This window comes from Emydura macquarii, unplaced genomic scaffold, assembly GCF_026122565.2.
Source record: "Emydura macquarii macquarii isolate MOO-44397 ecotype Brisbane River unplaced genomic scaffold, CSIRO-AGI_Emac_v2 contig_1551, whole genome shotgun sequence".
In the NCBI taxonomy this organism is placed as follows: Eukaryota; Metazoa; Chordata; order Testudines; family Chelidae; genus Emydura; species Emydura macquarii.
This window is the reverse complement of record NW_027131688.1, coordinates 26,972,686-26,987,348: the sequence shown is the minus strand read 5'-3', so window position 1 is coordinate 26,987,348 and position 14,663 is coordinate 26,972,686. Positions and strand designations below refer to the sequence as shown.

At 42.7% G+C, this 14,663-nt stretch overlaps 1 protein-coding gene across 3 annotated transcripts in view; it reads right to left on the bottom strand.

Moving 5' to 3' along the window:
* DICER1 (dicer 1, ribonuclease III) overlaps nucleotides 1-14,663 on the bottom strand; it is a 119,046-nt gene that overhangs the window by 84,162 nt on the left and 20,221 nt on the right. The window lies entirely within an intron of this gene.

Genomic DNA, 14,663 nt, shown 5'->3' with positions numbered 1-14,663 from the left:
ACTGTCAAGTTTGGAAGAAAACAGCTATAGAACTCCAAAAAGAGAGTGTAAGTCAAACAATGGAGAAGCTAATAACCCTGTAAATTTTGTTAGGGTTTTTGCTCATACAGGTATAAAATTAGGTGAGACATCAGGCAAATTTTCTTAAACGAGTTTTGAATATTTATTTCTTTTTCCAGGAACATGTCCCAGTGAACAAAATACTTTCAAAGATTCCCTTGGAATATTTTCCATTTTTCTTCTCCCCCTCCCCCCCTACCTTTCTTTTTTGTTTCTGCTGCAGAGAGGTTTTAAGATTCTTTCCAAAGCAACACCTGAACTATGGAGCTATTACCTGTGTCCCCACTGTAAAGCTACCAAGACAAATCAGTACAAGCTACATATACTTCTATGAACCTGCCACACCACATAATCAGCATATTTCAGTATAATAAGCATATTAATAATTTCAGTTCTATTTAACAATACATTCTACTCCATTACACATCACTCTCCGAGGACTTCTAAGGCCTTGCCTACACTGGCAATGGAGGTAGACGTAACACCTTTTACGTCGACCCCCTAAAGTATGCATCTCCACTGGCACATAAGTTCCTTCGATTTAAAGCGTGGTAAAAGTTGACCTAATAAAACCACCTCTGCAAGTGGCGTAGCACTGAATTTGAATTCCATGGGTCGAATTTGCATCAGTGTAAGCAGAGCGCAACGTAAATTGACGCCACTGGCCTCTGGGACATATCCTATAATGCCCCATTGTGACCGCTCTGGAAATTCACGCTCTGCTGTAACATGGCCACATAAACAGGAAATAGCTTCTCCCCTCAAGTCCCAGGAAATTTTGAATTCTGATTTCCAGTTTAGACAGCATGAAGAGAGCTTTGTAGCTGAACTGCTCATGGCGACTGCACAGCCCAATTGCACTCCAGTTTGGAGTCGACCAGAGGTCTTGGATCTCATCAGTCTCTGGGACCAAGAGTCTGTCCTGGCACAGCTCCGAGCCAGCAAAAGAAATTTAGATATATACAAGAAGATATCTCGTGGCATGTTGGAGAAGGGGTACAACAGGGACGTGCAGCAATGCCATGTTAAGATCAAAGAGCTGAGGCAGGCTTCTCAGAAAACTAGGGAAGCTAACAGCCGTTCAGGCTCCTTGCCCAAAACATGCCGCTTTTACAAGGAACTGCATGCAATTCTCAGCGGTGACCCCACCACTCTGCCACCACGCAGCATCAATACCTCCAAAGAATCCCAGTCCAGGATGAATGAGGAGAACTCTATGTATGAGGTTGAGGAAAGCAGGGTGCAGGAGAGTGGGGTATCCATTCTCCATGAGAGCCAGGACCTGTTTGTTACCCCACAGCAGTCCAGCCACACACAAGACAGTGGGACTAATCGAGATGCAGGGGATGGCACATCTGGTGAGTATGTGGGGCAAATCTTTTTTTGGTGGTTATGTCCCCAGTTCAGCTTCTTAAAAGGAGTTTGTGTTTTTGAGGGGAGGGTCTCACTAGGTAACGGCAAACTTCAGTGGAGGGTTACTCCCGGAACAGACTATTTATGTGCAGAGGTATGCTCTGAGAATCCCTTGTGGCTGTCTCAAGGAAACTTTCATGTAGGTAATCTGTTAACCTTTGCAGAACGTTTCTGGGGAGGGCAGCCTTATTTCTTCCACCACGGTAGGAGACTTTTCCCCGCCACTCTGGTATTAAATGAGCAGGCATCATCACGGAACACAGCACAGCAGCATAAGCGCCAGGCCTGTACCCTGGCAGCAAATCAAAGGCTTGCAGCAAATCTTCCCTTTCCTCCTGCATTACCCTCAGGAGACTGATATCACACATGGTCACCTAGGGAAGATGGCACAAGTTCAAAGTACCTGACCAATACAGTCACTCCATTTTATTCCTCTGCCGTGGGCGGGGTCTCTGAGTGCCTCCCCAAGACTATTCCTAGTCCTAGTACTGTTGCAATGGGCAGAATGGGTCGGGACCCTGGTTGCCCTATGTTTTCTGTTGCTACAAATCACCTGCAGTACCCTCTAATCTGTTCTGCCCACCTCCTCCCAAACCGGTCTTTGGCATGTTACAGGGGAGCCCAGTGATCCCTCTCCTTGCTCAAGTGTGGATTGTGGAATTTAGTGCTAATGAAGCCTCTCTATAACAGATGCACGGGCCCCTTGCTTACCATATCTGTAATGCCACTCTGACCCTTCCAGGATGTACAGAATGGAATGTGGGTCTGGCTTAGCCTTGTGAACATGAAGGGGAGTACTTTTTATATTGTAACATTTCCTTTACTACTTTGGGTCAGCTAACAATGGCAATTTTGTGCTTTGCTTATCTTACAGTAGACACCTCGGCCTTCAGCCCCCGCTTGCTGAACTCCAGCTGAAAGACTTACCCAGATTAGGAAGTGGAGGAAAAAAAAAAAAAAACACACACATGATGACTTTCAGCGAACTAACGAATGCCTCTGCAGCTGCTGACAGAGCTCAGAGTCTGGAGGATGTCCTTGTCTGAAAAACTAGACATGGAACACAAGATCTGCACAGGAGCAGGAGCATGATACGCAAGAGGAGATGTGCATATTAGGAGGGAACAGTCCAACATGCTGAGGAGTCTGCTAGAGCTCCAGGAAGAGCACCAACAGGACAGACTCCCTCTGTAACCGCTCCAAAACACTCTGCCGCCTACCACTCTGTTATCAGCCCCCACACCCAAGCAGTCTAGGAGGAGATTGAGCAGGGTGCAGTACTTGCTGCACTCCACACAGGTGGAAGCAAGCAGAAGGATGCAACGGCCCCTTTAAGAACTGCACACAACCGTGGTTGCTTGCAGTGACACTTTACAACGTTAAGTTATCCTCCTTTCCCCCCATTAAAACTGGTCACAAATAAAACTTTGTAGCATTAAAAAATATCTGTCTTTATTCATTCATAGCTTGGGCGGGGAGAGAAGGGGAGGGGGCCGCTAGAGCGAGGGTGGGGGATGGGAAATAAAGGTACAGCACAGATATACATTACTGGAGTTCATTGCAAAACCGTTTTTTCAATGCTTCCTGAAGCCAGAGTGCTCCGTGGTTGGCTCTGAGCATAGTGCTGGAATCTGACTGCTCAAAATTTGCAGCCAGCTTATCAGCCTCCACAGCCCAACCCTGTGGGAACTTTTCCCCCCTTCATTTCTCACAAATTATGGAGCACACAGCATACAGATATAACTGATGGGATGTTCTTTTCACTGATGTCAAGCCTAGTAAGCAGACATCTCCATCTGGCTTTTAAACAGCCAAATGCACATTCCACCACCATTCTGCACTTGCTGAGCCTGTTATTGAAACACTCCTTCTTGCTGTCCAGGTGCCTGGTGTAGGGCTTCATTAACCAAGAGAGCAAGGGGAAGGCAGGACCCCCAGGGATCAGAAAATTGGCATTTCCACATCCCCAATGTTTATTTTTGTAAGGGAAGAACGTGTCCGCCCTGCATCTTATTGAACAGACCCTTGTTCCTAAAGATGCACGTCATGCATCTTTCCAGACCACCCCACATTGATGCCGGTGAAACATCCCTGTGATCCACAAGGGCCTGCAACACCATTGAGAAGTATCCCTCCCAGTTCATGTACTCTGTGGCAAGGTGGTCAGGTGCTAGAATAGGGATTTGCATGCTATCTATTACTCCCCCCCCCCCAGTTTGGGAACCCCATTGTGGAAAACCCATCCACTATGTCCTGGCACTTTTCCCAAAGTCACTATCCTTAGCAGAAGCCGATTGATGGCCCTGCGCACTTGTATCACAGAAGCTCCAACGGTGGATTTACCGACTCTGAATTGATTGCCAACTGTCCAGTAGCAGTCTGGGGTTGCCAGCTTCCAGAGCGATGGCCACTCGCTTTTCCAACGTCAGAGCTGGTCTCAAGCGAGTATTCACGCACTTCAGGACTGGGGACAGCTCCGTGCAAAGTTAAAAGAAAGTGGCTTTTTGCATACGAAAGTTCTGCAGCCACTGCTCATCATCCCACACCTTCACAATGATGCAATCCTACCAATCTGTACTTGTTTCCCGGGACCAGAACCGGCACTACACGGACTGAAGATGATGCTTGACAGCCTGCAGCAAACGGGAACTGTTCCACTGTATGGCTTGTAGCAAGATGGCCCCAGTAACATCGCTATTTTTTGTGCTGCAGCTCCTCTCTCGCCTTTGAAAATACTGCAGAATAAAGCGTGAGGTATTTGTGATGCTCACAATGATGGAGCCCACTCAGCTCTGCACTATATCTCTCCAGCAACGGCGTGCGCGCAGCATGGAAAAATGGTGAGAAAAAGCATTTCTAGTTTATTTGGGACAAGAAAGGAGGGGGAGGGAGCACGTTGCATCATGGGAGAACAAGAAGCTTCCCAAAAGCCTCTGTGGCTAGTTGCACTGTGGGATAGCTACCTGCAGTGCACTGCTTTGAACGGTGACCCAAGCATGGCCACTGCGGATGCAAGAGCCTGGCGCAAGGAGCGCATTGTGATCACACTCCTGCGACTTCTAAAATTTGGCATGTGAAAGTCGATTTAAAGTAAATGGACTCCAGTCTGCAGTGTAGACGTACCCTAAACATTTAACACAACCTGTCCCTTTGGAAATCTTTACTACACATATAAGCTATATCTACATTGCCACTGGGGGCATAATTTGCAGCTCATGTATAGATGCCTGTGCTAGCTTTCATCTAAGACATGGTAGTGTGCTCTTCCCCACCTCGTATATGCACATTGCTAGCCCATGCTGAAGCCTGTCCCACTGTCTCCTCACTGCTATTTTTAGCAGGACAGCCTGATTAAAGCTAGTGTGGATATGTCTACACAAGCTGCAAATTACATCCCCTCCTGTAGTGTATCTGTAGCCTTAGACTGAGTTTTTCAAAGGCGCTAAGGAATCTGGACTTTCAATGGGCATTGGACTCCTAACTTTGAAAACCCCAGCCTCACACAAAATACAAAATCAACAGTATTTGTACTCTTGTCTATTGCCATTACAATATAAAACAATGGGGCAAAGTAAATCAGAAAAGATGACAGTGAATAATGAAGGATTATGAAGGCAGCAACGTATGTGAAAGATGAGGGTGGACAGACCCAACAGAGAAGTACAGGTGCAATAACCTGATGAGAATCCTAGGTTCCATTGCAAAGCCACCTGCTGTAAAGTGAAAAGACGCTGAGGTTTCTACTTGGGTCTAGGAGCCCTGCTTAAGGCTTTCCTTTCAGCCTCAGAGTTCGGATAAATTTGAAGCTCCATATGCTTTAGGTGATGGATGGGGGAAGGAGTTTTCAGTGATCTTCCCTGCACAGAACTTCTGTGCTGCTGTAAAGAGGAGTGTATCCCTCCACCTCAGTCTATATTTTTTGGGTTCTCCCCATAAATAACTCCATTTCTATGGGCTATGTTTTCCCAAGCAGCAGCAGCTGCATCAATGTGCAGCAGCAGCATGAAACTAATGATTCCTGGCAGTTTTGCTGCTGCCAAAATGGTTTTGAATAGCAGCAACTTGTTAATTTCACTCTGCTGTCTGGTAAAGCTATAAGTAGTAGCAGAACTAATGGTACCTGGCCCTAAGACATAGGAAAACAATGACTCAGACTCAGGAAAACAATGAAGTTTGATTTATACTTGAAAGGATATCTTCACAACCATAATAGCTATACAATTTGAAAGTTTACATTAGCAAAACTTGATGGCTATGGCCTCATACATTCCCAGGAAAGCTTCCTGCTTGTCACTATCAAGCTAATAGTTGGGGTTTTGTCAACCCCTCCTTGAATTATACATACTCTTCCTCTATATGTTAAAAAGGAATGCCACACTGTGTAAACTGTGAAAAGAATCCAGTGAACAATATGGAAGTCTTTCCCATGACTACAATATCCCAAGGATGTAACACTTCCAGTAAAAAAAAAGTGCCTCAAGGCATTTCTATTTTAGTGCAGTAACACATTTAGCACTCATGAGCAGATGGAAGTACAGTTACCTGTAAAGTCACAAATAAAAATTTGGGAACAGGCCCAGGAGATGGCCATGTAGCTTTATTGAAAAACTCCATCTTTCTTAAGATAGTTGCTCACCAAAAGCTACAATTTCTAGACATAAAGGCAGAAACGGAGCTCATCTCCCTTCTTTCATGCTCCTCCATGATAAATAATGACTAACTTCCTGCAATTCCATTTCAACGAGGCATTAAAGTACACATTCATAAGCAGTTTTAGCTGTGTTTGTAACAGACCGTGAACATCCCATTTGTTCTAAAACCATAATTTTGGTTTTTGCCTATCATCAGGCAAAAGTTGCCTTCAACCCTAGAAATGGCAGCATTTGAAGTACAGCAATCTCTCTCGGTCAAAACATCAGGTGTTTTGGAGGGCAAATGAAGAATTATGCATCCAATTTAAACTCAGGGGAAATGTTGGATATATTTTGTTATACTACTGAAGCTACCACCACCCTATACTGAAACAAATAGTACCATGGGACCTTAATTAAGACAAATGGCATGAGTAATGCCATATGACAGACATTGTCTCATCAGGTAGATGGCTCTGAAATAGCATAATGTCATGGGAATCTGGGTTACACTGACTTGGAGTAAAAATGCCTCCTTCTGAACCAGCACCATTACCTTCTACAGTTGCAGGGTTTTTTTATATACCTCACATCCAAGGAAAGGCTAGGGACATGTTTGCTTAGCTTTGAGATTTGACAAGATCACAGTCTAAGACGGATATGGATGTAAGCCAGAATAATGAAAGGTTTATACTCTTCAAACTTTCTATTTCAACAGCAAGAAAAAACAAGTTCTTTAATAAACTGAAATAGCATTGGGGCATCTAGAAACCAAGAAAAGATTAATCACCATATCTGAAAAAATGTAAGGTTTTGATTTGAAACAGTCAACAACTAAGTACTTGTGTTCAGAATCTATTGAGAGGAATTAACTGGACCTTGAAACTAATCAAGAAGGGAAGCAAACAATAGCTGGACAAAGTCACAATAGCTGACCTGCCAGGTCAGTGCAGGCAATGAACATACCTGCTAATCCTTATGTTTTGCATTACTTTGTAAATCAGTGAAAGTGAAAAAGAAAACCCAGAGGCTTTTGAAGCCAAACTTGGGGGGAGGAGGCAGGGAAGAACTTCAGAATTATAGTGTAAACTATCTGCTGGCTCACAAGAACAGAACAGAGGCAGCACAATGTGCAAGCTTTTTAGCTGTGTTAAAACAAAACTGATAGGTCCAATTTTAGATCTACTAGCTGTGGTAATGTAGTAGCCATACCACTTCGACTATGATCTTACAAGCTAAGCACTGCTGGGTCTATGCTTAAAAGGGAGACCTCCAAAAAAAACTCAGATGTGGAAAAGTGCGGTAGTGATTCAGTAGGTGGTACTTTCATTCACAGCAATATTGAAATTATAATCTTTCTGAGTCTCATGGGGAGAAACTATGCTGCTTGAAGTGAAATCTTTCAGGTCAAATATAAAACCAAGGCCCTGACCAGCCCAGTTATTAAACATATTACATAGTACAATTTGAAGGAGCAAAAGATGTTAACTCCAGTATCCTGCTCACATTAATACATCAGGAATACTCAACTGAAATGACAAAGAAAATATTTACTAGGCAGAGTGTAACCCGTCTCATCATCATTAAAAAAATGATTCCATTCTATGCCTGAGGAGGCTGTACTTCACTTGTGGATGAATACATGTTTTATTTCTGTATAGATTTTACACAAAAAGTGTGTGTGAGAGAGAGAGAGTGAGATAAAAATAAAACATATTACAAACGCAAAAGCTATGTTAAAAGAACTATTAAAGTTATAGAGTCAAGCACTCAATTTAGGAAATGCCAAGTTCGGAAGACATTGGGACCTGTGCTTTGAACATAAGGTGTTTTATAATGCTAAGTATTCTGAAAAAATTCAGGTCCCCATCAACTCAAATTAGGCACTCAGTTAGCGGAAACATATGACCTTAATCTCTGCGCCTCTGCTCCCCATCCCCTCACTTCACAGAAGTGTTGTGAAGATAAATTCACTAATGTTTGTGAAGCCCTTGGATACTAGAGTGATGAGTGCCACAGAAAAACGAAGAGAAAATTAGTAATTCTCTTTTTAAGAGTAGGGTTTGACTAATATGCAGTAAAAAAGGCATGGGGCAACACATTAAATAATAAGGAGAAAACAAAATATTGAGTAGGTGCTCATTAAGGAAGTACTGCCTCTCTTGTGAATTAAATTAGGGCAGGAATCCTGTGGAAAAACTACTATGTGATCATGCAAGCATAAGGGGAATGAATTAAGTTTTTGTTGGTGTAATAGTATTCATGAATCTGTGAAACATTTTAGAATTTTTCTGTTTCATCATCAGAAGAAAAAAAACTATTGAATATGAAAACATTTATGTAATCTATTCTTTCAACAATCACAGAATAATATCATTCTACTCCAGCTCCATCACAAGTTAACAGATTTTAAACAGGAAAGCAGCTGTCCTAAAAGCTGTTAAATGTTTTAATAGCATCTAAATTTAAATTCTACAGGGTGGGAAACCCTCATCATTTGGAAGGAAGAGCTGGGGGAGAAAGCATTAACCAACTACAACTTCAGAATTAGAAGGCAGAATTTAATCAACATCAGCAACTTTAAAATTGAACTATATTGTATTCAGCATATGTATGTTACTCTCACAAATGACAGAATTTCTCAGACGGAGTTTCTCTATGAAACTACGCCAAATCAGATTACAATGTTAGCAGGCTGAAACAAAAATGTGAATGGCCCACTGGTATATTCACACTGGTCCAAAATGAAGTGACATTTTTTTTTTTTTCCAGTTTAAGCAAAATCCCTTGAGTTGGGCTGAGCATGGGTGAAACAAACGTTACTTCATTTGAAATTGCAGTCAATATTTTCCTTTTTTGAGAGTTACACAAAGCCAAGAATCTGATTTCATTACTTTTTCAATATCACCCTCATTTAGCTCTTCAGCCTTTGCTTGCTTACAGTGTAATCAGAGATTGCAAGGCTCAATGCCAGGCCTATTCCAGTTCAGTTACACAACAACTAATTCGGGGGTGTTGTGGACACTCCTCTGTGGCAAACAAGGACCAATGCTCCTGTGGATCCACTCCCCCTATAACCTCCATCATAGTTATTAATTAATAAAAAATATTACTTTGTCTGTATAAAGTGCAAGCTGGTCTCTATATTGGAAGAAAAGGTTAAAGGACTAGAGACCCAACAATCAACGCTGTGTTGCATCAGAGAAAATGAAGACTTTCTGGAGAGAAGTCATGATTTGTTACTGCAGAAGCAGCATGCTGAAGAATCAGAGAAGGCAGTGCAGGGGGACTAAAGAACAGGGTAGAAAATTGGCAGCAATGTGACTTCCAGAAGAAGAAAGAGGAGAACCAATATGTCCCCAATGCATAGAGGTAAGCAACCACTTTCGGGCTCTGTGCACAGGTACTATGGTGGAGAATGGCTCGGAAGTTTCATCTGAGGGAAGGGATAAGAAGGTGACCCCATGAATCAGAAGGCATGGGATGCATTGTCCTGGGGATGGGGATTCCATGACCTCCACTCCCAAGAGGAGGGGATGGGTGGTGGTGGTCCAGGACTCCCTCCTAGGAGGGACTGAGTCATCCATCTGCCATCCACACTGAAAAACTCGAGAAGCGTGCTGCTTACCTGGAACTAGAATTAGGCATGTGACAAAGTCTGCCAAGACTTATCAAACCCTCAGACCAGTACTTCTCCATGTGGGCACCAATGACACTGCCAAGAATGACCTTGAGCAGATCGCCGAAGACTATGTGGCTCTGGGAAGAAGGATAAAGGAGTTTGAGGCACAAGTGGTGTTCTCATCCATCCTTCCTGTTGAAGGAAAAGGCCCAGGTAGGGACCATCGAACAGTGAAAGTAAATGTGTGGTTACGCAGGTGGTGTCAGAGAGAGGGCTTTAGATTCTTCAACCATGGGATGTTGTTCCAGGAAGAGATGGGATCCATGTAACAAAAAGAGGGAAATGCATCTTCGCAGACAGGCTTGCTAACCTAGTGAAGAGGGCTTAAACTAGGTTTACTGGGGGACAGGAACCTAAGCCCGGAGGTAAGTGAGGAAATGGGATACCAGTAGAAAGCACAAGGATGAGGGTGCAACAGGGGAGGCTTTCTGACTCATACTGAGAAAGTAGGGCAATCAGCTAATTATCTTCGGTGCCTGTAAACCAAGGCAAGAATCCTGGGAAAACAAGCAGAAGGAATTGGAAGTCTTGGCACAATCAAGGAACTATGATGTGATTGAAATAACCGAGACTTGGTGGGGCAGCTCACATGACTGGAGCATTGTCATGGATGGGTATAAATTGTTCAGGAAGGACAGGCAGGGAAGAAAAGGTGGAAAAGTTGCACTGTATGTACAAGAGCACTATGACTGCTCAGAGCTCCAGTATGAAACTGAAGAAAAGCCTGTTGAGAGTCTCTGGGTTAAGTTTAGAGGCAAGAGCACAAGGGTAATATTGTGGTGAGTGTCTGCTATAGACCACCTCACCAGGAGGATGAGGTAGACGAGGCTTTCTTCAGACAACTAGTTTCCAGTTCACAGGCCCTGGTTCAAATGGGGACTTCAATCATCCTGACATCTGCTGGGAGAGCAATACAGCAGTGCACAGACAATCCAGGAAGTTTTTGGAGAATGTTACAGACAACTTTCTGATGCAAGTGCCAGAGGAACCAACAGAGGGCCAAGCTCCTTTTCACCTGCTGCTCACAAACAAGGAAGAATTGGTAGGGGAAGTAGAAGTGGATGGCAACCTGGGCAGCAGTGACCATGAGATGGTAGGGCTTAGGATCCTGACAAAGGGAAGAAAGGAGAGCAGCAGAATACAGACCCTGGACTTCAGAAAATCAGACTTTGACTCCCTCAGGAAGCTGATGGGGAGTATCTCCTTCTTGTTACCCTTCTCGTCCTTTGTTAGCTGCAACTCCATTTGTGCTTTGATCTTTCTGATTTTACCCCTGCATGCTCGAGCAGTACTTTTATACTCCTCCCTAGTCATCTGACCAAGCTTCCACTTCTTGTAAGCTTCCTTTTTGTGTTTAAACTCACCAAAGATTTCTTTGTTAAGCCAAGCTGGTCGCCTGCCATATTTGCTATTCTTTCTGCACATTGGGATGGTTTGTTCCTGCACCCTCAATAAGGTTTCATTAAAATACAGCTAGTTTTCTTGGACTCCTTTCCCCTTCTCTAACCTTGAGCTATGAATTTCTATCTGATGTAATCTTAGTGATGTTTAAGTTAATTCTCAATGCTGTGTCTACCAACAAACGTCTAGTTTCCCCTCTAAATAACACTCAGATGTTGAGGAAAAGTGTTTCAAGGAATGAATCCACCAGGATAGGCAACAAATTTAAAAGCAAGTCAATCATCAAATATACCAAAATTGCATTATGATTTCTCTGCCTAATTGCTCTCTCTTGCTACAGCACTCACACACCATGCTTTTTTTAGAAAAATGAGTTATATGCATCAGCCAAATACATCATTTCAAATAAAACCCAGAAAGATCTAAAATGATATCATGTTCCGTCTGTTGGGTATCAAGGAAGAAAATGTAATGGAACTTGAGCATCAACAGATGAAAGTAAACATTAAACCATGAAATGGAAAATACTCACTGGAAGCATTCCATGCCAGCTGCTGCAAAATTTGGAGAGATTCTATTGCTATTTTTGTACATTTGATGATTTACTTGCTTTTAAATTTGCTGCTATCCTGGTGGATGAGGTCTTTGAGGCAGAAACGGTCCTTTCTTTGCCAAACTGGGGGCATACACATGATATACCTTTCACGATACTAATATTTAACAACAGTAGCATATACATTTGTATCTAATTTTTAAAAAAAGCATTACAAATTTATGCTTTGTTTACTAAAGATATATTTAGTGACCATAAGAACTGAAAATTAAAATAGCATTGTGACTATTTATCCTCACTACGATTTCAGCCTACTTTGGGAGCTCAAACTTTGTTTTTCCACTTGAGCAGTAGAAGTCTTATATGAAAGACTCTTTCTAACCTTGGAGAAAAACCTCAACAATAACCAGATGGAGTGGGAAAAGTTTCACTTTCATTGAAATAGGACTCTCTTTCTTTCTACAGTAATTGATTTCTTGGGTATTTCTAAAATTAAGAGTTAAGACCCCTGGATCGCACTTCAGAGTCCTGTGTAAAGTCAGTTTCTTTCATCTATAACTGTAAGAACCACATTGAGGAACTAGTGTCAAACAAGCTGACCTTGGGTGATGGACTGGGGGACCTAATGCGTCCTTCCCATTTCTATAATCTCTCTAATAGGAAATTCCTTTTCTCTTCTTCAGCAGTCATTTGAAGCATTCTAAAAAGAGAACCTTGGTTTTTGTTTTGTCTTCCAATAGTCTCTTAGAAAAGTTTGGGATTTTAGGTTTATTTTCTTTAAAGTCAAGAAAAGTGCAAAGAGAATGTATTGCAGCTGAAATACTCAAAAGCCCTCTAGTAACAAGTTTCCCTGAGGTATCTTTCACTGGAAATATGGTGCAGTTATTTACCCTCATTTTTAATTCCCTGCTGGAACCAAAAAGACCTAGACTTTTTCTTAAGGCAATGTATAGCAAAATGTGAACCAAAAAAATAGCATCTTTATAAATACTCTATACCAACGGTTTCCAACCTAGGGTGTATGACCCCCTGGGGAGCCGGGGGCACCAAAGATTACATGGGGTTTAAGAGGTTTGAGGTCATTTAGCCCCCTGAAGCTCCATGCTGGCTGGATCGCAGGAGCAGCACTCCGCGCTGGCTGGAGTGAAGAAGCAGTCCCCCCGAGAGAGCAGCAGCACCCCTCAGAGAGCAGTAGCCCCGAGCTCCACGCCAGCCAGAGCAGAGAGCAACCTCCCCCAGCCACGAGCTGGCCAGGCATCCAGCCAGAGAGGAGCAGCCCCACGCTGGTGGGGGCCTGGAGCAATACTGGTCAGTCCACCAGCACCCACCACCTCCATTACCCTCCATTCATGAGGAAAGGGTGGGGCCATATGGGGCATGTAGTGGTGGCTGTGCCAGGGAAGGCTTAGCTTTTTACTCAGGTCAGAGTAATTTATTATTATTATTTGTGTTTATAGGGGTTGTGTGTGTTTATGGCCGGTGGGGATAACGGGAGGGGGAGTGTGTTTTGCCTAGTGTTAACTAGTGTGGCTTTCACTCAAAAAGGTTGGGAAGCACTGCTCTATACAACATGTAAGCAGGATATTGCTTTCTCAACAAGCATACTGAGAGAATAAAAGGCTGCTTTTTGTTGCTCAGCAAAGCCTCTTTAATAATTTTAATAAGATCAGGATTATGTCTAGGCTCATGTTCGACCGACTTGCCTATACTCATGTAGTACTGTTAACAGCTGGAGTTCCTGACAGACTCTCTTTCTGACCTGCTGAAGGATGGACAATTTAGACCTTAGTCTCAGCAAATTAAGGAGCCTTGGAGTCCATCATACCATGGGTTAAAACTCTGCTATCTCAAATGAGAAAGGACACCAAGAACTGACACTAAGGGCAGATCTACACTAGAAAATGTAGCTATACCAGCAAATCCTTCTATTGTAGATGCAGTTTACACCAGCAAAAAGAGTGCTTTTGCCGATATAGGATATACACCAGTTCTCAGAGTAAAATAAGCTATGACAGTAAAAAGGCTTTTAATCCTGACACGACTGTATATAAATTAGGGCTTTTGCCAATACACAAATGTACTTTTAAAAAAAATAACTTCTAATTGACACTGATATGCCAGCAAATGTTTCTAGTGTACACCAGGGCTTAGAAATTAAAAAAAAAAAAAGTCTCCTTAAGTTTTAGAAAGGAAAGTTCCCACTGTAGAAGAACAAAGATACATAAAGTAAGATTCTGATCAACACTATAGTCCTTTTGCACAGCTCTGCAAAGGAGTGGGCTCTAAAGCTGCCCTAAACAGACAGCGGAGGATTCCCCTGGAAGATGCAGCGCTAGCACTACACAAATTCCCCTTCTATGGCCTACTTGGTACAGAGGATATACTGGGGTGCTCAGACAGTAAGAGGCACTGTAGCCAAAAGCACACTGCTCCAGAAGTCCCAGGCTGGTGTGTTTGCTCATTGAGGTCATTTTAAGCTATGTCAGAGCAGTTCTGACCCCCAGCAGCCACAGGGATAAGAACAGCACACATTCACTCTGTCAGCTAACTACGCAGAGTTCCAAGTTAGCTAAAAATGTAACACATCAATGGAAGCAAACTACTGCAAATTTAAAATAAAAAACCCAATCCTGCATCACTCTTCACTGTAAAATCTCGTAGCAATCTAAAATTAAAACACCACACATTTTCCCCCTCTTTGAAGATTTACTTGGACAGTGTTTTCTTTTCTTGGAGTTATCTATGGAGCGAAAGAGTCAAGTGCAAATCCTTACATTTTTTTTTCCTTATTATTAAAACTAAAACATACTTTTTAAACAAATCTTACCTACTTTGTGCTGTTTACTTCCTGCATTTCTTTCAGTTTAGATAAACACATTGGCTAAATTCCAACCCTTCCATTCTTTTTTTAAAAAGCATATAT